Below are 22,686 nucleotides of genomic sequence, written 5' to 3' on the forward strand. Positions count from 1 at the left end.
TGGAAAATAAACTGACTGCCTCCTCTTTGTAGCAGCCACTCAAATACTGCTATCATATCGCCCCATGTGCTTCTTTTTTCTAGACTGGCTATACCCAATTCTATACATTCTTCATGTTTTAGTCTTCAGGCATTTAATTGCTCTTCTTTGCACTTTCTCCAAAATATCTGAGCCACCATTCCTCCAAAACCACATGCAGGGGAGAGAGGGCAAAGCTGGGCCAGAAAGAATCTCCTGGGGGAACTAAATGTGCTCCTGTCTCCCATTTCTGGATTTAAACTGTTGGTTAGTAGGGACATTTAGACAGGAGAAAGACACTGTGTATGGAGGAATACTGAAATCAGCAGGACGACATTTATATTCTGCAGGTTGGGCCATTCATTAAACAAAATAAAAATATAGTAAATCATATTTAGAAAATAATATGGTGATAGGAAAGCTTGAGTTACTTCGGTCTATTATTTTAAAAAGTATTCATCCATATAATTCCAGTATTCTTTACTATCGAAGTCAACTGTATTGTTTTGGCAGGTTTTTAAATTTAACTAATTTATAGTTGCCTTTCTCACAAGCAAGCTACTCTGGGCAGCATGTGACAAAATTAAACTATAAATTATCTAAAATCATTATCAATAAAGATTAAAATATTAAAAATTATAAAAACCTAAAATAAAGTTAACAGGTGGGGATGTTAATAGCAATGGAACTGCCTCTCCCAAACAATGGAGAAGGCTGAAGTGATTAGTCAGAAAGAACTTGGTTATTTTTTTATAAATTTCTTTCAACATATTGGAAGATGCCAACAGGTAATTATCTGCTTTTCTATGTGCTGAAAAATGATACATTAGTTACAGATTAACGGAAGGGACCCTGGAGGTCTTCTAGTCCAACCCCCTATTCAAGCCGGGAACCTTATATGCTTGCAGACACTGTGAGGAAATAAGTTGTTCAGATTTTCCAAAGTCTCTCTCTCTCTCCTTTTTTTTAAACTGAGACCAAGCCAAGTTTGCTTTAAGCATAGGAACTCTTCAGTCCCCCCTTTCCCACCTTGTAGGCTCTGTCTGGCTCTTCTTCCCTCAAACTCTCCATTCTTCTTCCCTCCGTGCTCTTCCCCCACCCCACCCCGCCATCGTTTAACGGCTTTCCCGCCAATATTCTCTCCCTCCGTCATGGTCTGACAGAAACCCGCCCCTCTTTTTATCGGCTTTCCCGTCAATATTCACTCTCCCTTCTTTTTCTTCCCTCCGTCGTGCTGATATATTCCCCATCTTTTTAATGGTTTTCCCGCCAATATTCCTTCCCTCCCATTCCAGAAGCAGTGCCATCATTCACTTCCCCCCACCCCCGTCCCCGCGCACACTTGACTTGTGAAAAAAATATCAGCGTTTTATCACCCTTCGGAATGAAGTTTTTCTCTCCTCTTAACAATTCGGAGTGTGATTTGGACAGAACAAGTTCACAGTTGTGCCGAAGGGCGAACCCTCCTTTAACATTCTGTTCCCTTCAGAGACGAAGATGGCTCCTTCTCCTCATAGCGGTGCCCTAAATAGACACCTTCCTTAGCCCTGGGCCCTTCAGAGACCCACTAGCTCCCCTTTCCTCCCTCTGACAGGCTCTCGCTCTTTCCCTGACAGTTTAACGGCATTCCCGCCAAGATTCCCTGCGGGGTTTCCTCCCCTCTCTCTCATTGCAGCAGGGGCAATGACATCATCACCTCCCATTCAGTTGCGTTATCCTTGTATTCAATTATAACATCTGTCCTATTGCAACTCTGTGGCGCCATATTATACTGGTGGTCCTCAGCTTACGCCCACAATTGAGCCCCAAATTTCTGTTCTTAAGTGAGACATTTGTTAAACAAGTTTCGCCCATTTCATGATTTTTCTTGCCACCGTTGTTAAGTGAATCATTGCCGTTGTTAAGTGAACCTGGCTTCTCCATTGACTTTGTTGGTCAGAAGGTGGCAAAAGTTGATCACATGACCCCAGGACACTGCAAGCTTCATAAATATGAACCAATTGCCAAGCATTGGAATATTGATCACATGACCATGGAGATCTTGCAATGGTCATAATGTGAAAAATGGTCATAAGTCACTTTTTCAGTACCATTGTAACTTTGAATAGAGACTAAATGAATTGTTGTAAATCAAGGACTAGACGTAGTAATTTTATTATGGTTTTACCTTAATTTAATACTTTATCTCACATATTGTATTGTCCATATCTTACATTAGTTTCCATTCATTGCTTCTTGTCCTGCCTCCAGGGGCCTTGGAGAACTGGGAGTCAACCTATTCTCCAAAGCACCTGAGGGCAGGACAAGAAGCAATGGATGGAAACTAATCAAGGAGAGAAGCAACCTAGAACTGAGGAGAAATTTCCTGACAGAAAAATTAATCAGTGGAGCAACTTCCCTCCAGAAATTGTGAATGCTCCTATACTGGAAGTTTTTAAGAAGAGGTTTGACAACCATTTGTCTGAAATAGGCTTCTTGCCTGAGCCAGGGGGTTGGACTAGAAGACCTCCAAAGTCCCATCCAACATCTTTATTCTGTTACATACATACATACATACATACATACATACATACATACATACAATATATACATACATATTTGCTGATGCTTTATTTAAACTTATATTTGTGTATGCAAAATATATTTTATTAGAGTTATGTATCAATGATTGCATGACTTCTGTAGATGTCATAAACTAAGTAAATTAATAAATAAAGCATTGTTGACCTTAGCATAATATCACTTGTCAGAATGAAGCTTTTATTTTACCATAATCTGTTGCTCTCTGCTCTCAAAGAAAGATGCCAGTTGTTCCCTTAGGGTTAGGCCATGCCATTGTTAAAAGGCAATTATTAAAGTAAATATTTTTCAAAAGGCAAAATTAGTTCCATTTTAGAAGGCACATTGATGCTTTACCATTATACAGAAGTCAGAGTGTCACTAACATAGATAAGAAAAGAACACAAGGACAATTTTATGCTGATAGTAAGATGGATAAAATGTGCCAATTAGAAAATGAGAAATTAGTCTGTTCCTTACTAGGAAAGTAAAACTTGAAAATTATGGATCTAGACATGCGTAGATAAGTTGTTTATACTGTATTATTAAATGGCTTGACATCCCTTATAAGTGGCTGGCTGCTCTCTGTGCCAAATGTGTTTGCTTCGCGTGTGAAACAAAACTTTTGAACTCTGAATTACAACATCTGGAATTTTGAGCACCATGTGAGGAGCCTCTGCAAGGAATCAGCTCCTTTAGTGACAGCTCTTCTGTCCAATTTCTGTGACTCATTTGAGGTTGATAAACCCTTTCAGCCTGGAGTTTTGTCTTGTAAACCAGCCAAACCCTGCAGCAATTTAAATATTTTGAACTTGAGAGCCGTTCCCTCCCTTTCTTGTTTATATTCCTCTTTCCCCAGAAATTTTATAATAACTTCTGAAGTTCCCAGGAATGGCCCTTTGGATTGATTCCCAGCTCCTTTCTGACACTGATGAAAATTAATGGCACATTTTTTCCAGCCAGCTTAAAATAAAGAGCAAAGAAAGGGAGTGCAAATAGTGGTGTTCTCTACTCTACTAGTGAGGGAGTATAGTGATCAAACCAATATTTGCTGCTTCTGATATGATATACTGTTAAAAATCATTTATTAAGAATTAAGCTTTGTTATTGGCTTCTGCTTATATTATTGTATACTGTGAGAAATTAACTTTTAGGAACTAATACTAGCTTATTGTAGCCTTGATACTGGTTGCCATTAGTGTAAAGTTTGTTATCTCACTTCTGTGTCTCACTTCTGTTCTTGGCTTCAAAAGCTAGGCAAATCCTTGAAAATATAGAAGAAACTGTTACCCAGGAATAACAGGCCCCATAGATAAAGGAACCAGAGTAGGGACCATTCCTGCCTCATAAATTCTGAATCCTTAAAGCATTCTGCTGAATAAACAACTTGGCCAGTGGAGAAAATCGCCCCTACACAAGGCTATAGGAATGCTCCATAAATAAGGTGTACAGAGACAGGGGCCTGAACAAAGAACGCTTTAAAGACCACGTAACAAACCTTTGTCCCTGATTGGGTAAACTTTGTTTCTATCGGCGTAAAATATATATAATACTGTGAGCCACTCTCGCAGGGGTGTGGCTATTGCTTACATGCATTTTGTCTGTGTTTTGGATATAGTTTTGTCATCCAGCTTTTGCTTTGGCCATAAATAAAAGCTGATATTTTTTGCAAGCCTCGTCTCATGTCTCACTCTCTTTGGCATCTCAGTGGCTCGGGGAAATGTCTGGGACCTTACACTAGATACCAGAAGAAAATATAAAATCAACGTCTTTCATTGTTTGATCACTTACTTTCTGGCATGTCACATATACCGAATGTATCATTTTTTCTGTCCCTATAAAAAGACTTGACCCTCCCCAATACGTTTTACTTGGCGATTCATATTTTTAGGTGAGCGAAGAAGCCCCTTTGCAAAGCTAAAAATCTCTCAAATCCAGAGATCTTATTACCTCCACACCAGACTCCAGATGCCTGAACCTGGAGGCAAAAGTAAGACACAAAGATCTCTATGGAGATTCTCAGCCATCCAGGTGAGGGGTCTCCAGCCTTTCTGGCTTTGAGGAGTGGGGAGGGGATGTTGCTTACATAAATGGAGCCTCCTGCTCAAGCACGTGCCCACCACTCATGGAAATGGAGCTCACCATTCACAGAAATTGAGCTGTGTGCACTCGCCCGCTTGTGCAGCTCACTTTCAAAAAGGCCGTGGCCTGGTACTGGGCCATGTCTGGAGTTGGAGGCCCCTAATCCAGGTCATGGTAATCCTAAAGATGCTTTTTCAAGAGGCAGCTTGACTTTATTTTTCATTGAAGATGTTACGCTTCTCATCCAGAACTGAAGAAGCTACTTGGATGAGAAGCAAAATTAATCTTGGAGGAAAAATCAAATCCAGTTGCTTCTTGAAATACCACCTTTGGGATAAGACTCACAGAGAGAATCCCCCTCCACCTCAAAAAGCAGGGACAGAACGTGCTGGGAAAATTGGAAGGTGGGGCGAGACAATGGGCTGTGCCCCATTGGGAGACACTTGTAAGAAAAAGGTGGGGAGGGGAGGGAAGAGAAGAGAAAGAGAAGAGAAAAACAAAGTTGGAAGGGACCTTGGAGGTCGTCTAGTCCAAACCCCTGCTTAGGCAAGAAACACCATTTAGTTTCATCCACCGTCTGAAATGAGCAAAGATTCAACAGTTGGTTTCTGCTGAACCTCAACCGTTTCCGGACGCAGGGAGAAGAGCTAATATGGAGCATGCCCTGGAGATCTTTTTTTTAAAGATGAAGCAGGAAATGGGTTGGGGATTTCTGTATGAAACAGTGTTCTCTCATCCCGATCTCAAGCTTCCTAGAAGCTGAGAAGACATGTGGAGTCATAGCAAGAGGAGGGTGAGATGCTGCTCTTCTTGCAAGCAAACGTGGGGAAGTGAATCCCCACCCTCTTGAAAGGCTTTCTGGGGAAAATGGTGAAGGGGCTGGTGATGCAAGGGACAGGGAAACCTCTTGCCCCCCTGTGGGAATATCAGAGGGAGAGGAAGCCTGAGGAGCAGTTGAAGGCACCAGACTGAACGCCTTCTCTGCATCCCAGTTTCCTATTGGCGCCTCCAGCAATCCGACAAACTTGGGAAATGCTTTCGCACTTTATTGTCTATGGAGATTCATCCAGGTCATGGTTGTCCCAAAGTTGCTTTTTCAAGAGACCAATGAACTTTCTGGTTTTTCTTTGAAGGTGTTTTGCTTCTCATCCACGAGCTGAAGAAGCTTCTTGGATGATAAGCGAAACGTCTTCAAAGAAAAACCCAAAAAACCAGTTGCCTTGAAAAAGGAATTTTGGGTGCTTCCCTGCTTGCTTCCCAAGGGAGAGGGGGCCTTGCTGACAGCCCCCACACAACCTAAATCCCCCAACTCTGGGCCCTCCACTCCCCACATAATCCTTTCGTTGTCCCCAGAGTGTCCTTGCTGCAGCTGGAAGATGTCTCTTGCAAAGCAGGATTGCCAACGGTGGATTTTTAAGCCTACATCTGGGTTTCTGGGTGTTTTTAAAAAAAATTAAAATCTAAAGTTTTCTATACATCACCTATTGTACGTATCAAATAGGTAAAAAGTAGTTTAAAGCAGATTTACAGGTAGTCTTCGACTTACAACAGTTTGTTTAATGACCATTCAAAGTTACAACCGGACAAAAAAAAGTGACCTATGACCATTCTTCATTGCAGCCTCCCCAGGATCATCTGATCAAAATTCAGACACTTAGCAACTGACTTGTAGTTATGACACTTGCAGTGTTCCAGGATCCCCTTTTGCGACCTTCTGACAAGCAAAGTCAATGGGAAAGCCAGATTCACTTAACAACCGTATTACTAGCTTAACAAGATCAGTGATTCACTTAACAACTCTGGCAAGAAAGGTCGTAAAATGGGGCCAAATTCACTTAACAAATGTCTCACTTAGTTTCTTTTTAGTTTTAATGCAGTCTCCTCCATATTCTACAGAGGAATCATTGAGTCTGTCATCTGCACCTCTATAACTGTGTGGTTTGGTTCTGCAACCCAACAAGACAGACACAGACTTCAGAGGATAATCAGAACTGCAGAAAAAACAATTACTACCAACCTGCCTTCCATTGAGGACCTGGACACTGCATGAGTCAAAAAGAGGGCTGTGAAAATATTTACAGACCCCTCGCATCCTGGACATAAACAGTTTCAACTCCTATCCTCAAAATGACGCTATAGAGCGCTGCACACCAGAACAACTAGACACAAGAACAGTTTTTCCCCGAACGCCATCACTCTGCTAAACAAATAATTCCCTCAACACTGTCAAACCATTCACTAAGTCTGCATTACTATTACTATTAATCTTCTCACCGTTCCTATCACCCATCTCCTCCCACTTATGACTGCAGGACTGTAACTTTGTTGCTTGTATCCCTACGATTTATATTGATATTGATTGTTTCCTGATTGCTTATTTGTAACCTAGGACTATAATTAAGTGTTGTACCTTATGATTCTTGATGAATGTATCTTGCCTTTTTGGGTACACTGAAAGCATCTGCACCAAAGACAAATGCCTTCTGTGTCCAACCACACTTGGACAATAAAGAATTCTATTCTATTCTATTCTGTTAATGTCAGGCCTACCTCCGTTCAAAACTCAAGAAAGAAAACCCCCAACTCCATTGATTTAGAGAAGAGGTACTTTTACTAAGTTTGAAGTGATAGCAAACCTCCCTTTCAGTTCTCATGGGACTACACCAGCTCATTTCCCCATTCCAAATACCCAAGGCTCCCCTCCCCTTTACTATGGCAGCTGATAGCAAGCACGCTGAAGAAGCCCATGCTGGAGATCCAGCTGACAGTTCCTACTCCACATAGTACTTGGAAGAATGTAATTTACATTGAATAGATGAGTCACAATAACTACTTCTGCTTTATTATGTCTGGATAGTAATGTTTGCTTTGTGAGCTTCATTGTTTTCATGCAGATGCTTCATTACACAACTAGGTAACACCTTCAATGCTAGAGATAGAGGGGGTTGGACTAGAAGACCTCCAAGGTCCCTTCCAACTCTACTATTGTATTGTCAGATATTACTTGAGATGTTACTAATGAGCCATGGTGGCACAGTGGTTAGAGTGCAGTACTGCAGGCTACTTCTGCTGACTGCCAAGATGGCAGTTCAAATCTCACCAAGCTCAAGATTGACTCAGCCTTCCATCCTTATGAGGTGTGTAAAATGAGGACCCAAATTGTTGGGGGCCATATGCTGACTCTGTAAACCGCTTAGAGAGGGCTGTAAAGCATTATGAAGCGGTATATAAATTTAAGTGCTATTGCTATTTAATTCAGTAATGAAACATCTGCAAGAAAAAACAAAGCCCAAAGTGCATCAAGGGCTCCAAAGTTGAATCCTGAGCTATTATTTTCTATTGAATAGTAATATTGGGAGCTTATATATAATTCCTACTCATTCACTTATGAGGACTATGTGTCCATCTTCATGTTCCCAGCACTTTAGGCTGATTTTAGTTGTGCATAATGTGCCTTGGCAAACATTCAAAAAATACGGCCTTTTTAGTCATTAGAAGACATATTTATGCCAGGTGCACCTCTACAAAGCATAAAACACCTCCATAACTGTAGCTACTTTGGTAAATGTGGAGACATAAATTCAGCATGACAACAATTACTTTCTATATTTTGATCTTTACTTCCTTCACTTAATCGTATTATCCCCTTGCTTCTAATAACTGATAGAAACTAACACCAGAAATTAATTATAACCATCCACCACAAAATTGTTCTAAAAGCCAAGTTGGAAGGACTGCAAAGTACTATAAACTTTGTTTCATAAAGCAGATGAACAGAATTGGAAAAACATAGAGATGCTGAAATAATAGATGGAACTGATGGGGGGGAGGATGCCTAAGTTTTTGTTTAACATTTCTAACAGGAATTTTTTTCTGTCCAAGCTGCTGATGGAAAGGAGAATTAGAAATGCCAAAAAAACCAGAGCTAATGCCATTGCAAACAATTAACTCCTACATGGAAAAGGGGGGAACCCACAAAGGAAAGAGGGAAGTTGCTCCAGAGAAGAAGGAAAGAAACAATATTACTATTGTTATTAGCATTGTGTATTAAAATATTGCATAATTAAATGATGAAGGGTTGTATATAGGGTGGAGCAAACATTAACATGTTAATAACTTTAATTATTATAATTAATATAATTAACATTATCAATATTACCATTATTATTTTGTATCAAAATTAACAATACCCAGATGCCATGCTGTTCATGTATTTAATACTTACGTATATCTAAAAATTATATAAATCCTAATTTTATCTCTAGTAAAATCTACAACTTCCTGATTCAGCAAGCTCACAAAAGAAAAAGGAAATATCCAGGATGTGGCAAACTAAACTGAATTCAAGGAAATTCTGCGGAACCCAAACTAAATGGAAAAAATATGATAGGCACCATGAGGAAAGAGGCAATAATTTATCTCCTCCTAGTTTGTTTCAGAAATTACACATTCAAAAGAAAATATATATAAAGTGTAAGAAGAATGTCAATTTCAATAGTCACCTTAATTCCTATGGCGGGTTTTACAGAGAGAATACAACAACAACACATATGAAGACATAGTGTGTGAAAACCACTACAGTGGGGACATTAATTTCACTTCCTATAAAAGGATAAACAGAAGAAAAACAACATAAACGCTTCCAGTGTGGAAAGAGACTCGGTAGTCACAAGTATGTGTCTTCTCATCAAAGGATCCACATGGAAAAAACCATATATATGTACAGAGTGTGGGAAGAGTTTTAGGATGAGCAATCACCTTGCTTCCCATCGAAGACTTCATACAGGAGAGAAACCATATAAATGTATGGAGTGTGGAAAGAGCTTCAGAATGAACAGTATACTTACTTTCCATCAAAGAGTTCACACAGGAGAGAAACTGTGTAGATGTATGGAGTGTGTAAGGAGCTTTCAGACAAAGTGATCAACTTATTCTACATCAAATCAATCAATCAATCAGACCAGAGCTGGAAGGGACCTTGGAGGTCTTCTAGTCTGACCGTCTGCTCAAGCAGGATTAACCATATAACATTTTGGACAGGTGGCTGTCCAGTCTTTTCTTAAAAACTTCCAGTGATGAAGCACCACAACTTCTGAAGGTGAGCTGTCCCACTGGTTAATTGCCCTCACTATTAGGAAGTTCCTCTGTAATTCCAGCTTGCTTCTCTCCTTGATTAGTTTCCATCCATTGTTTCTTGTCTTGCCTTCTGGTGCTTTAGAAAATAAGTAGTCCCCCTCTTCTTTGTGGCAGCCTCTCAAATACAGGAATATTGCTGAATACTGAATACATACAAAAGAACCATATAGGAGATAAACTCTATAAATGTGTGGAGTATAGAAAGAGCTTTAGAATGAACAGACAGCTTACTTCCCATCAAAGGATCCAAACAGAAGAGGACATATTAATGTAAGAAGTGTGGAAAGAGCTTAATGAGAATGATACATATCAAAGAAGTGCTGAGAGCTATAGGCAATGAAATTTCCTTTTAATGTATTAGTGTACCTTTATTAAGAGTCTGCAGAATCTGGTCAAACACAGAAAGTTCAGCAACAGTTTTTGAGGGCAAGACCTTGACCAGACGGTCTAGTAAGCTTCTATAGACAGTCTGAGCACAAGGAAATAAACAGAGAAGAGACAACATAGGCTATTAAAAACAACTAGTCTGTTTTATTCATTTTTGCATATTCAGGAAGTCTACCGTAATTGTGCTTTCAGCAATTAGGCTTTAGTCTTCTAGGAATTTATCTTAGCACTCACCACAATTGGCGGTTAGTTCAAAAGATAACCACATCCTGCCACCTGCAGGGTAATTGAAGCTTTTGCCATCAGGTTTACCAGTAAAGCAGCAAAGGAGGGTTGAGGAGTTCACAGCAGATGAAAATGGATTCTAGTAATTGTCCCAAAACATCTCTTGACCTCCACCTTCAATACAATCTCAATGTCAGACTTGCCAGTTTGCTTTCTCAAGAAAATAGAACTCCTGACTCCATTTAGTTGAAGCAAAGGAACTTCTACTGAAAGAAACTGGCTGCAGCAAAGTCAAGCAGAATTTAGTGTTCCTGCGCAAAATACAGTTATTCTTTCCAACTCCCAATCCCTCCCGCCAATGACCAGTCCCTCCTGGCCAGCCAATGTAATGTCGGTAAGATGTTTTGAGAAACTCTGAGGTGTGAAACTGGTAACATTCCATTCTCAGGGCAAACAGCCTTGAGGTTCCTGGTACAAGTCAGTTTGGTGATCTAGTCTTCTTCCATTGTCATTTCCACCTCCCATTCCCCCTGGCTGGCCCCATCATTTGATGCACATTTGTGGATAGATGATAGATAGATAGATAGATAGATAGATAGATAGATAGATAGATAGATAGATAGATAGATAGATAGATAGATAGATGATGGATGGATGGATGATAGGTAGATGATAGAGATAGATGATAGACAGACAAAAATAAACAAAGGCCAGGATTTAAAATCAAGAACTTGCAGGATTTGAAAGAATGAGATAACCTAATTACTCTGAATTTCAGAATTCTATTATCACACTGGTTTGTAGCACTCTGCAACTGGGCTGCTACACACAGTAGCCTTAGTTTGCTTTGCAGACTTGCTTCGTTTCTCTGTGGTTTCTCCCCACCACTCAGCTTTGCTTCTCAAAGGTTTTGCAGTTCCAAGAATTGCTGTTTTCTCTCTTTGTCAGAGGGCAGCTGTTGAGATGCTGATCTTTGACTTGAAGGTACCTCTCCCAGAGTCTTTTGTTATCTTCTTAGTTAATCTTCTTAATCGACACCCATGCTTGTTTTCAGCTTCCTTTTTATAAAATAAACCCTCCAATGAAGGAGATGATGGGGCTGTTTTAGCCCTCCTGCCCAAGTTGAACCAAAGCTCTAGATTTCAGGAAGGGAAAAAAAAAGCCTGCTTATACCAGGTGATGAGTTTACTCTTCCACAAGATCAGACACTGCCAAGGTTCAGCAGGATCCGTCTCAGACAGCATTAATGTTGGGGTTCCTGCTGATCCTGCTCTCCTGCTGAAGAGCTACTCTGGTGAGTATCCGAAAGGAGGGAAGGAAGGAAGGGTTTTGTCCCCACCCCAGTCCTGGCTGTTCTGTGTGTGAAATGTTGGGGGCTATCTGAAAGATGATGGGAGGACTCAGCAGGGGATCTGAAAATCTGCCTGACCTCAGACAAGGAGACAAAAGGGATCAGTGTTTAAAGAGGATGCACAACCTTTTCCCAATTGATGGCGAGACTCTGGTCTTTGATTCCTCCTCTGTTCTCTTATAGGAGTTTCCTGGTCCTTGCCTTGTTATTTGCCTCCAGAAACTGGGAGGAAAAGAAAAGGGGCTCCAAGGTGCAGCCCCACATGTATATCGCTCTCAGGCTTGTATCACTTTTTCTTTCCCCCAGTAGAGTGGCTGATCCCCAGAGGCATTCTTGGAGCTTTGGGAGAGAGTGGGGAGTTCGCACATGGCACAAAGCCTGAGGGAACAACTGAGGTTTCAACAGTCAACAACTCTTATATGAGAAAATGAAGAAGCTGATCATTGCAGCAGTTGTTTTTGTGTGTGTTGTATTACTATACTAAAAACAACACACAAAAAAGGTCTACTCTTCCTTTGGGAGAATTAGCCCAAAAGGTTATCTTCTTTCCAGGAAAGTACCATAATTGAATTATTTTACTTCTTATCCACCCAGGACCAGTTTTCCACCACTAAATATTTATCTTTAATCACCATTTAAATCCCTGTTCAACCATTGGAATCAGGAAACAAAGGTTTTGAAATTTATTTCACTATTGGCAAGATGGTGATAATTTAAGGTTATTACAACCTTGCAAAACTATTGGTTCTTTAGCACAGATTATTTTACTTAGTTTGGGTAATGAAATATCTGCAAGAGAACAAGCAAGGGAGCACCCTCCATTTCAATACTGAACTACAAATATTCTCCTTTATTGGTATAAATCAAATTAAAATACAAGAAAAGCCATGCTATTTATCAATATTACAAAGTCCATGTTGGTGTGGCCTTCAATTCTCAGAGAAAAATATCCTTATCCTGAGTAGACAACTTGCCAATCAGGAAGCAAAGCTCAGTGCATAGGATTTTTATAACTTTTTATAAGAGCAAAGTCCTAGGGTAACCCAGGGATCAAAGCCGACGTTCAGGAAACAAGGCGTTGAATTTTCAGGGTTGGGCTGGAGGAAGAAAAGCGTTTTCTTTGTAGTATGGTGCAGATTTAAATTCTGCAGCTCTCAAATTCTCTCTCACTGTTGAACTTTTAGGAACAACTTACTGTAAAGAACTTATGTTTGCAAATAAATGCATTCTGAAATTTTCAGGGAAGGGGATGAAGGATACCAGGTGTTTCTAGCTCCAGTGTGATCATTTTCCCCCCAGGTTTCTCACAAGGTAGGATATCTCTGGCTCTGCATTGAGACAAAGCTGGGACAACTCCAGAGATCTGGCCAGCAGAGCAGATTCCAACAGAGAGGACACTAAGGAGGTCCCAACCAAGTGAGCCTGAAGACGCAAGGGTGCTGAACTGGACCTAGAAGAAATGTTTTGTAGGGAAGAAACCTGTGGAGAAATTCCTTGATCACAAGGGACTATAAGAAGTGAGCTAACAAAGCGTAAACATTCAGAAATTCCCAGAAAGTCTCACCAGCCTAATTCTAGCATCAAAGAAAACTCAACGAAGTTTCACAGCAACTGATCTGATGTGGAAATGAAGCATGTCCAGGAATTCTCAGAAACCAGGAAAAGGTGAGGATGGGTCAATAGGGTGGGGATGGGCTTCATTGATGAGGAAAACTGGGGGGGGGATGTCCAGCCCTATTCCTGGAATAAAGACTGGATCTTGTGAAATGGCTGAAATCAGAGCTCTGCCCTTCAGATAGGAAATGAACATTTTTCTCTTGGAAAATTAAACCCAGACTTTAATGCCAAGTAAATTGACACTTAATATCAAAACAGGGGAAGACTGAGTCCACATCTGGCCCATTCCCTGGAGGCATCAAGGCTTGAACTGCTAGGAATTACCACTCAGTTTATTACTATTTTCATGTGAAGTGAAAAATAGATAAAGTTGAATGTGCGTGTTGGGGAATTTTCCAAGATCACTTAAAAGGAGCCAAAGTGGTCTGTCTTCTATCTCTATAGAAGAGTCACAGCAAAGTCATTATTTAAATGAGCAATATTATTTGAAATGGAAGAATCCAACAGAGTTATGCAAGCTTCCATAAAGGGAAATGTGTGAATGGCCACGAGATGCCTTAATTGCAGCCTAAGAGACCAACTCAATGTAATAGAGAACCACATACGTATACAAACACATTTATATATTTAATGTATTAAAAGATTTCCCCACAATACGCTCCATATAGGTTTAATTCAAACTTTTCTTTAAAAAAAGGAAGCAGATACAAAAGAAAATGTAAAAATAGGAGAGATTGTTCTTGCATAATCTGAGCTCGAATTGGGATCAAAAATTATTCTTCTGACAATAGAAAGAAACCACGTGGCATGATAACATGAAATGAATTAGCCAGAAGGCAGCCATTGATCCAGTGTGGGGGTGATGGTGTCACATCTCATTAATCCAGCATCCCTGAATGGTTCTTCATGCAAAGATCTATGGAACCTCTTGTGATCAGATGGAACCATCTTGGTTAAGTGCCAGAGGAGGATAGGGTTTCAGTGGCTATGAGGTGCATTAGTCAGTACCATTACTAACCATGGGGCATCTATGTTCTGAAGGATGGATTAGAGTCTCTGCAAGACTAGGAAAGAAATGGGAACATAGCCCTAGGGATAGAACAAGGGGTGTGCATGTGTGCAAAAGGAGTGCCAATTTTCACAAATGTTTATTTTGTACTGGGTCTCTTTTCAGCTTCCTGCATTTTCATCAACATGAGCTCATGCTTGACTGCAGAAGGCTCTTCCGGGACTCTTCTTGAGCCATTTCCATCTCTCACCTATGAGAGGAACAGAAGTTGTCGAAGCCCAGCAGGATCCTCCCAGAAAGGACCAATTTTGATCCTGATATTCCTGGCTCTCCAGCCGGAGGACTGCTGTGGTGAGTATCATGAAAGAGGGAAGGAAAACAGGATTTGTTCCTATCTCAGTCCTGGTGATTCTTTATGTGAAATGCACTTGATGGGGGCTATCAAAAGGTGAAGAGAAAACTCAACAAAGATCTGAAAAACTGCCTGGTTACTTCAGGCAACAAAGAGACAAAGGGGGTCCCTGTTTAAAGAAAAATAATTAAGTCTAGTGAAAAGAAGGACTCCTGGTGAGACGATAGCAGTGTTCCAATATTTGAGGGGCTGCCACAAAGGAGAGGGGGTCAACCTATCCCCCAAAGCACCATAAGGCAGGACAAGAAGCAATGGATGGAAACTAATCAAGGACAAATTCATTTCAACCTAGAAATGAAAAATTTCCTAACAGTAAGAACAGTTAATCAGTGGAACAACTTGCCTTCAGAAGTTGTGGGTACTTTTCTTTTAAGCTTTTAAGAAGAGATTGGACAGCCATTTGTCTGGAATGGTATAGGGTCTCCTGCTTCAGCAGGGGGTCGGACTAGAAGACCTTCAAGGTCCTTGTCCAACAGTTATTCTGTTAAGAGGATACAAAATCTCTTCCCAACCTGATGGAGAGACTCTGTCTTCACTTCCTCTTCTGTTCCTTCATAGGAACTTCCTGGTCTCTCCTACCTCACCATTTGCTTCCAGAAATTGAAGGAAAAGGAAAGAGGCTCCTCAGTGCAATTTCATCTGTTTCTCTCTCTGAGGCTTGTAATCACTTTTCTTTTCCTTTCCTTCCTTTCCCTTTGTTAGAATGGCTGATCCACAGAGCCATTCTTGGGGCATTGAGAGAGAGTGGGAGTTCACATATGGTACTAAGTCTGAGGAAACAACTGTGGTTTCAACAGACAGCAACTCTGATGTGAGAAATGAAGAAGCTGGGCATTGCAGCAGCTGTGGTCATACAACTATACAAAAATATATCTACTCTTTCTTTGGGAGAATTAGCTAAAATTCAAGGTCATCTTTTCAGGAAAACACTGTAATTGGACTGTTTTATTTTTTATTTACCCATTATCAGTTTTCCACCCACTAAAGGACTTATCTTAACCACCATTTAAATCCCTGCTCTACCACTGAACTCAGAAAACGAATGTGGTTCACTAGGTTTTGAAAATGTATTTCAGTGCTAGCACAATGGTGATAATTTGATGTTGCTACACCCTTGCAAAACTATTGGTTTCTGGATACATGTCAAAAATAGTTTCTAGTGTGTCAATCATTAAATGGAGATATCTCCCCTCTTCATCTCACCCCAAATTCTGACATATGAAAAGTGTTGGACGACAATTCTTCTGCTTATCCCAAAGAGGAAGCCAGTTTGGAAGGGGCTCTTTGCACATTTACCTGGAGAGCAGTAAGGGAGGGAGGTTCCATTTGCAGATACCCATAACTCTGTCCTCTTTGGTCTCTCCAGCCTCCTCCTCCTCCTGGCACTCCCTCTATCATTCCTACACCTTTGTTTCAAAGCCCAGCCAAGGGTTGCCCCAGTTCAGCATCCTGGAGTCTGTGGATGGGCAGCCCATCGCTCACTATGACAGCAACACGAAAGAGTATCTCTCTCTAGTGCCTTGGATGGAGAAGGTGAAGAAAGAGGAGCTGCTTTGGGAGGAATACACTGAAATAGCAAAGAAGGCAGAACAGGACTTTGGGAGAAACCTGGTAACCTTACAGAAGTACTACAACCGCAGTGAGGGTGAGTAATTGTGGGGGGAAGGACACAAGGTCTCCATCTCTGCAGCAGAATGGGAGGGAGGGGAATTGCTACTCCATAAAGGAAAGTCAGAAAAGTCAGGAATGCTTCTCCATTCAGAAATGCAAATCCTGCTCCTCTTTGCTAAAGGGAGAGTTGGAAGAGGGTCCAGAATATGGGGTTGGGTGGTTAAGGAAAACTCTGGAGAAAACACCTTTCTCCATGTTCTAATAGGGAAGAACAGTTCACTGTGATAAATGTTAGGTTTGATTTGTAGGGACCTCATTGACGTTCTTCAGAATGGTTTATCCCCTACCTGACCCTTCATATCTTCCAATGGTGTGTTCATCACCTTGACAGTCATATCCACTCTAATATCTCTGCTTCCTTATGTATCTCCTCAGGATTTCACACCTTGCAGTGGAGGTATGGTTGTGAACTGAGTCATGATCAGCTACGAGGAGGTTCTGACCAGGACAGTTATGATGGGAGGACTTTTATCAGCTTTGACAAGGAGACACTCAGCTGGATAGCATCTGATACGGCAGCTCAACTGTCCAAGAGGAAATTGGAAGGGAAACCATCAGTTGCCAAGCACATAAAATACTACTTGGAGGAAACTTGCATTGAAATGCTGAGGAGACGCATCACATATGGGAAGGAAGTTCTGCTGAGAAAAGGTTTGGATGAGATACTTTGGGGAGAGGAGCTTCCTGAAAATGCAACAATTCTTTACACATTTCTTCTAAAGTAGACACACTTTGGTCCTTCTTTGAGTGACTTATATTCTAAATCTGAGCCCATGACAAAGCCCACTTATGTGATGGTATGCTCTAACTGTGACACTATATCATCTCTTTGCTCCACCATAAACGGTACTGTAGCACTGGAAAAGGTGTGATGAAGGGGACTCAAAAGGATTAAGAGATTGGAGGGTTTCTTCCTCAAGGCTTGAACATAAAGAAAAGTTGAGATTATTTAGGAAGTTTTTTCCTACTAGTGAAATTCACATTCTATCCATGGAGATGCTCCATATTTACTCTGATCATGCCATTTCTGCAGAGCCCCCATCAGTGACAGTCACGGGTAAGGCAGAGGCCAGCCAAAGAGAAACCCACATCTGCCGAGTGGATGGTTTCTTCCCCAAGGATATCAAAGCAACCTGGAGGAAGGATGGAGAAATCTATCTGCAGGACACTTTGCATGGATTAGTTGCCCCCAGCTCAGATGGGACCTATCACTTCTGGCTCAGCATTACAATTAATCCTGGTGAACGGAATCACTTCCAGTGCCATGTAGAGCATGACAGCCTGAAGAGTCCTTTGAAGGTGCTTTTGATGGTGCCTGGTGAGTATTTTGGAAAGATAGAAAGCTGGAAATGCAGAGGATTTCTCACCAAAGAGGAAGAAGAAACAGAAGTCCAGAGACCTTTAGCTGTGTTGCAGGCTCATTGATAGTCCCAGGCAAAATCTGAGTCTTAGTGGATAGCTACTAAGTTTGACTTTATTTTGCGCAGCACTGTTTCCATCCCATAATATCCCCCCACCTTCAAGATCCTAGAACTAATGTTGGAGTCAAAGACCCAAGCTAGGGGCTGCCTTTCCATCTCTTAGTCTCAATGGTTGTTGTGCAATAATTTTGTCCTTAGGTAAATTTAAATTTAGGTAAAGGTAAATCTTTAGGAAGATAGTATTACCTCCAAGCTGAAACAGTAAATGGTAGGCGAGTTGTCTTTTCCTGGGATACCCCGAGTTCATGAACATGAACTAATTTATGCGCTTTGAATTCTCCATAATAGAAACACATAAATATTTTCTATTTAGCTTCATTTTTATTACATTTATGTGCCAGCCGTCTCACCAATAAGGCAAGTTTTTTCTTCTTCTTCTTCTTTAGCACTCCACCCAATGTCTATTATAATCACTGTTCTGGCAGCCATTCTCATGGTCCTAGCTATTGGATGGGGTCTGTGCTTGGGTAAGTAAATGGGGAATGCATGTTGTAGTTGGAGGGAATTTCTTGCTGGGGGATTCACATAAGCCCACAATGCATATTTTCCTTATGAGAGATGTTGCACTGATTTATTAGGTAGAAATAATTATTCTCATCCCAAACTTCCACACCCTTCTGATGAGCACCTTAGTTGTCTCATAATGGTTATGGGTGGTGGTGGTCAGAGGGTCAAGGTTCCACTGAAGGAATGGGGTCTTTTCTTGGTTTTTGGAAAGGCTTTCCCTTCTATTCTAATGAGAATAGCTAGTGGCCCCTTCCCTTCCTGGGGCAGTGAGAAAACCCTGAGAAATCTCTGTCCAGGAGCTCTTCTTGCCAGACTGAATGACTCTTGCAATTGGGCATAATTTCATTTCCACCTGTCTGATTTCTTCCTTTAGTGGTACACATACAAATAAAAACTTCCCAAGCATCTCCAGGTAGGTTGGCATACATTTGATCTTGTTTTTAATAAAATATTGGTAGCTCAGGGTTGAAATGATGGGTCCTTGGTGCTCTCTGAGCTTGTTTTCTTACATATATTTCATTACTAAGTACTTACCATTACATACCAAACTAAGTAACGTGATCAGTGCTAGCAAAGAGTCGAGTTTTGCTCTCTGGTTTTTACTCTTAAACAGGGGAGATGGAGATGTGACCGGTTATTAACATATGTCCTTTGCTATCTTTTAGTAAGTTGCAAATAGTAGGCACTTGGATTTTCTTGGGCAAGGAACAGCAAAGAAGAAGCTTCTTGAATGAGAGGCAAAATGTTTTAAGGGGGAAAAAATCCAAGAAAATCAAGTTGCTTTTTGAAAAAGCACCTTTAGGAGATTTTAAGTATTGTTAAGAGACTGGATAGAGAGGAACAAGGATAGATTAAACTTTTGCAACATGAAAGTGTTAGTTATCAGAAAATATCTTAGCATTTGGAATTCTCTATCTTGGTACTGACTATAGGTCTGGCTTTGAAGATATAAGTCCATAGTTTATACGTCCTGTAATCACAGCAAGAGATTACTCTACTTGGCAGAAGGGAGCTTGGTCCAGTTAACAGTTGGTGCACCAGTGATGGCCCTACCTGAACCAAGTAGCTCTAAGAGTAGTAGTGGAGGCTTATAGATATCTGCAAACCATTACTCAACGCAACTTCTAGGAGATCTCAACAGCTCTTCTGTCAGGGTTCATGGGAAAAAGCTGGAAAAGGATATCCTTGTGGACATTACTTCCAATCCTAATTCTGATTCTTTTCCTGCAGATGAAAGAAGTTTCAATACAGAATACAGTGAGTTGTATTCCTCCTTGTACTTTTCTGCAATAAAGTTAATGAGGATAGAAGCAGATAACTATGGTACCTCTGTGAACACGGGCAAGCACTGAACTAAAATGGGGAAGATGGCAATTTGTCTCCAGCCAGCAGACAAATCGTAGCAATTTTGCCTGTGCTGGGCAAACTGGAAAAGGGGAAATTGTAGTCAAATAAAATATTTTTAAAAGACTCATACTTTATGTTATGCTTTTCTCCTCAAATTATTTTCTCCAGGAAATGGGACCATTAATAAATATTTTTTGTTAAATGTGTTTAATTAAAAATATCCATGTTTTTAAATCTGGCATCCAGTGTTGAATTCTGACAATTTTGTTTTGACCAATCACAGTAAAGGGGAAGGGGAGGGGAAGTGAGGGGACATTTGCTTCTGGTGCCCTCCCTGTGGCCATATTATGATCACTGCAGGCTCCTAAGGAAGAGTTGATGCACTGTCCAGAAAGAACCTGGATGCAGGGCATCTAGAGATGTGAAGGTGGGGTGCCATATTTATGCTAAAGGCTATTGATGGAAGCAGGCCTAAAGCAAAAATATGTGTTATATATAACTTGTGTAAGGGGATAAAAGCTGATAAATGCTTTGTTCCGGGTCCACTTTCTGTGCACCCGTTTGCAAATACATGAATAAATTTCTTTACTGCTTTCAAGTGTTGTCTTGGGTAGTTCCATATGCGAATGTGCAGTTTACACCATATGGAAGTAAATTTTCATTAATCTATTTTCAACTCTTGGTTTAACTTAGAACCTGTTTGTTGGTTGCCATCTCAGAATTACCTGGTCCAATTTCCCCTTTTTTAAAAAATCAGCTAAGATCAATTAAGTGCTGTCATGAAGGTGGGACAATAACACAAATGTTGCCCTTCTTGGCAAACATTTCCTGCTTTACCAGTCACATTCTGCATATGAGGCAAGATGGGCCTGCAAACACCTCAGCCCCAGGAGAGAAGAGAGACATATGAATTCAATTCTAAGCCCAAAGGGGGTATTCAAAGAGAGGATAGAAGGGAAGCTGCTTCTGAGATGTTCCCGAAAATTATAATTAAAAAAAAATATTATTCAAAAAACAAACTTAGATCTCCTCCATCATAGGAAAAGCATATCTGGGTTTCCCTTTTAGTAATTTTCCTTTTTTTCCCCCATATGTACTTTCTTACATAAAGGGATACTCGTCTTTGTTGGACTTCTGCTTCTGACACTTAACCTTATAGGTTTGGTGTATTTCTTTGGTGAGTATAGCATCATTTCCTGAAAGGTGGGAATTGGAGGGATGGTATTTCCAGATGGCCTCTCCTTTTCTTTTACAATTTCCAGGGAGAACTTGATCAGCATAATTTGCTTTAATAACTTCATTTAATACTCTTGCAATCCTTTGGATATTTTACTCCCATTACCTTAAAGACAAAGCTTGGTTTCAGATACTTTTTTTCCCCCCAGAGTTAATTGTAGGATCCATACTGTTGCGCTTTATATTCTTGGGTGCGTTTCTCAGCTGCTGTCTATTGGGAATTGTTGGATTGTCAGCGTGGATCAGTGAGTAAACTGTGTATATGTTTTTCGGAATGTGCATGGGGAGAAGGGTGGTGGTGGTGTCTGTATTTTTCTAATAAATTTCTTCCCAAGGAAGTGGGCTTATATAGTATTTGACTTTGTGAATATAGTCAGGCTTCTCTACTCTTCTTTATTATTATGTATTCTATTATTTATATATTGATCATTACTTATTTCATTATATGGCTCGAGATACCAAAAGCTGGTGCAGATGTTCCTCTGTAGAGATACTGTACTGTTACCAGGGGATTAAAAGGAAGCTCTCTGCCAGCATCTGGACAGCATGCTGGACATAGCATATTTGGCTTGTCCAGCATAGCATTACCTGGACAGGGCAGGAGACAGGAAACCTTTAAAAAGATTGAGGACCTGTGATTTGGGTGAAAGTGGAAACAAACAATTGGTGAGGGTTGGTAGACTGTGACTGGTGTTGTGACTGAAGAGTTGGAGAAAAAATGGAAAGTTCAAGACCTTTGACAAAATTTCACAGAGGTCCAGGGCCTTTAGAAGAAAGGTGAAGATGATTGGGCTGGACCACTTGAATTGCAGGGCTTCGGCTACATATAATTAAAGACAAAATATCCCCTTCCTAAAATGCTGCTATCAATTAAAAAGTAGAAAAATAATTCTATTCTAACTTTTCGTTTCCCCTGCCTTCACTTTCACTACTTCCTCTGCAACCCTTCCCTTACATTCAGGATGACATTAGTTAGTCCAAATTTCATTTGGCATTATTAAGGCAGCACTTCACTGACGAAGATGGCGGGGATAGCATTCTTTATTTTATGAGGCATATGTAGCTGTAGTAATTGAAATACAGGTGGTCCTTGTTTAAAAACCATTCAATTTTGCAAAGATTCAGAACAAGGGATACTTATGACTGAAGTTCCAGTCACTGCAGCACCCTGCAGTTAGGAGATCATAATTTGCAACTTTTTCCAGCTTTCGATAAGTAAAATCAGTGAAGGAGATTGCAAATGGTGATATCCTCACTTTATAATGGTGTGGGATTTGGTTAATGACAGAAACTGGAAATGTCAGAATTGCTGTTGCTAAGAGTAGTGATGTGATGTCACACTTTATGATCATGCCACTTAGCAACAGCAATTCCAGTCCCACTTGCTGTTGTTAACTAAGAACTAGCTACAATATCTTAAGTTGTCTGAGTAAATCTTAAAATCAAGATATAAATCACTCATTATAAAAATATCCTCCACAGGGTTGAAGAAAAGAAACGTAAGGCCCTTGTCATCAGGGCAGAATGCTATAGCATCAGGTGAGTGATGCTTTTTTTCAACATGTTCCCTCTTACATGCCCCTTTTAATCAATGGGGACAGGAGACTCTATGAGGTAGTCTGTTGCTTTTTGCATTATGTCTGAGTCT

General features: G+C 40.5%; 1 long non-coding RNA gene across 1 annotated transcript; it reads left to right on the forward strand.

Annotated features, from left to right (window-relative positions):
- Positions 1-17,673: 17,673 nt before the first annotated feature.
- Positions 17,674-18,914, forward strand: LOC309383829. The gene is made up of 3 exons (XR_014173931.1): positions 17,674-17,785; positions 18,335-18,415; positions 18,829-18,914. It is a non-coding gene; the product is annotated as an uncharacterized lncRNA (long non-coding RNA).
- The last annotated feature ends 3,772 nt before the right edge of the window (positions 18,915-22,686 follow it).

Source organism: Natrix helvetica (genome assembly GCF_964273705.1).
Source record: "Natrix helvetica genome assembly, chromosome: 1".
Lineage (NCBI taxonomy): Eukaryota > Metazoa > Chordata > Lepidosauria > Squamata > Natricidae > Natrix > Natrix helvetica.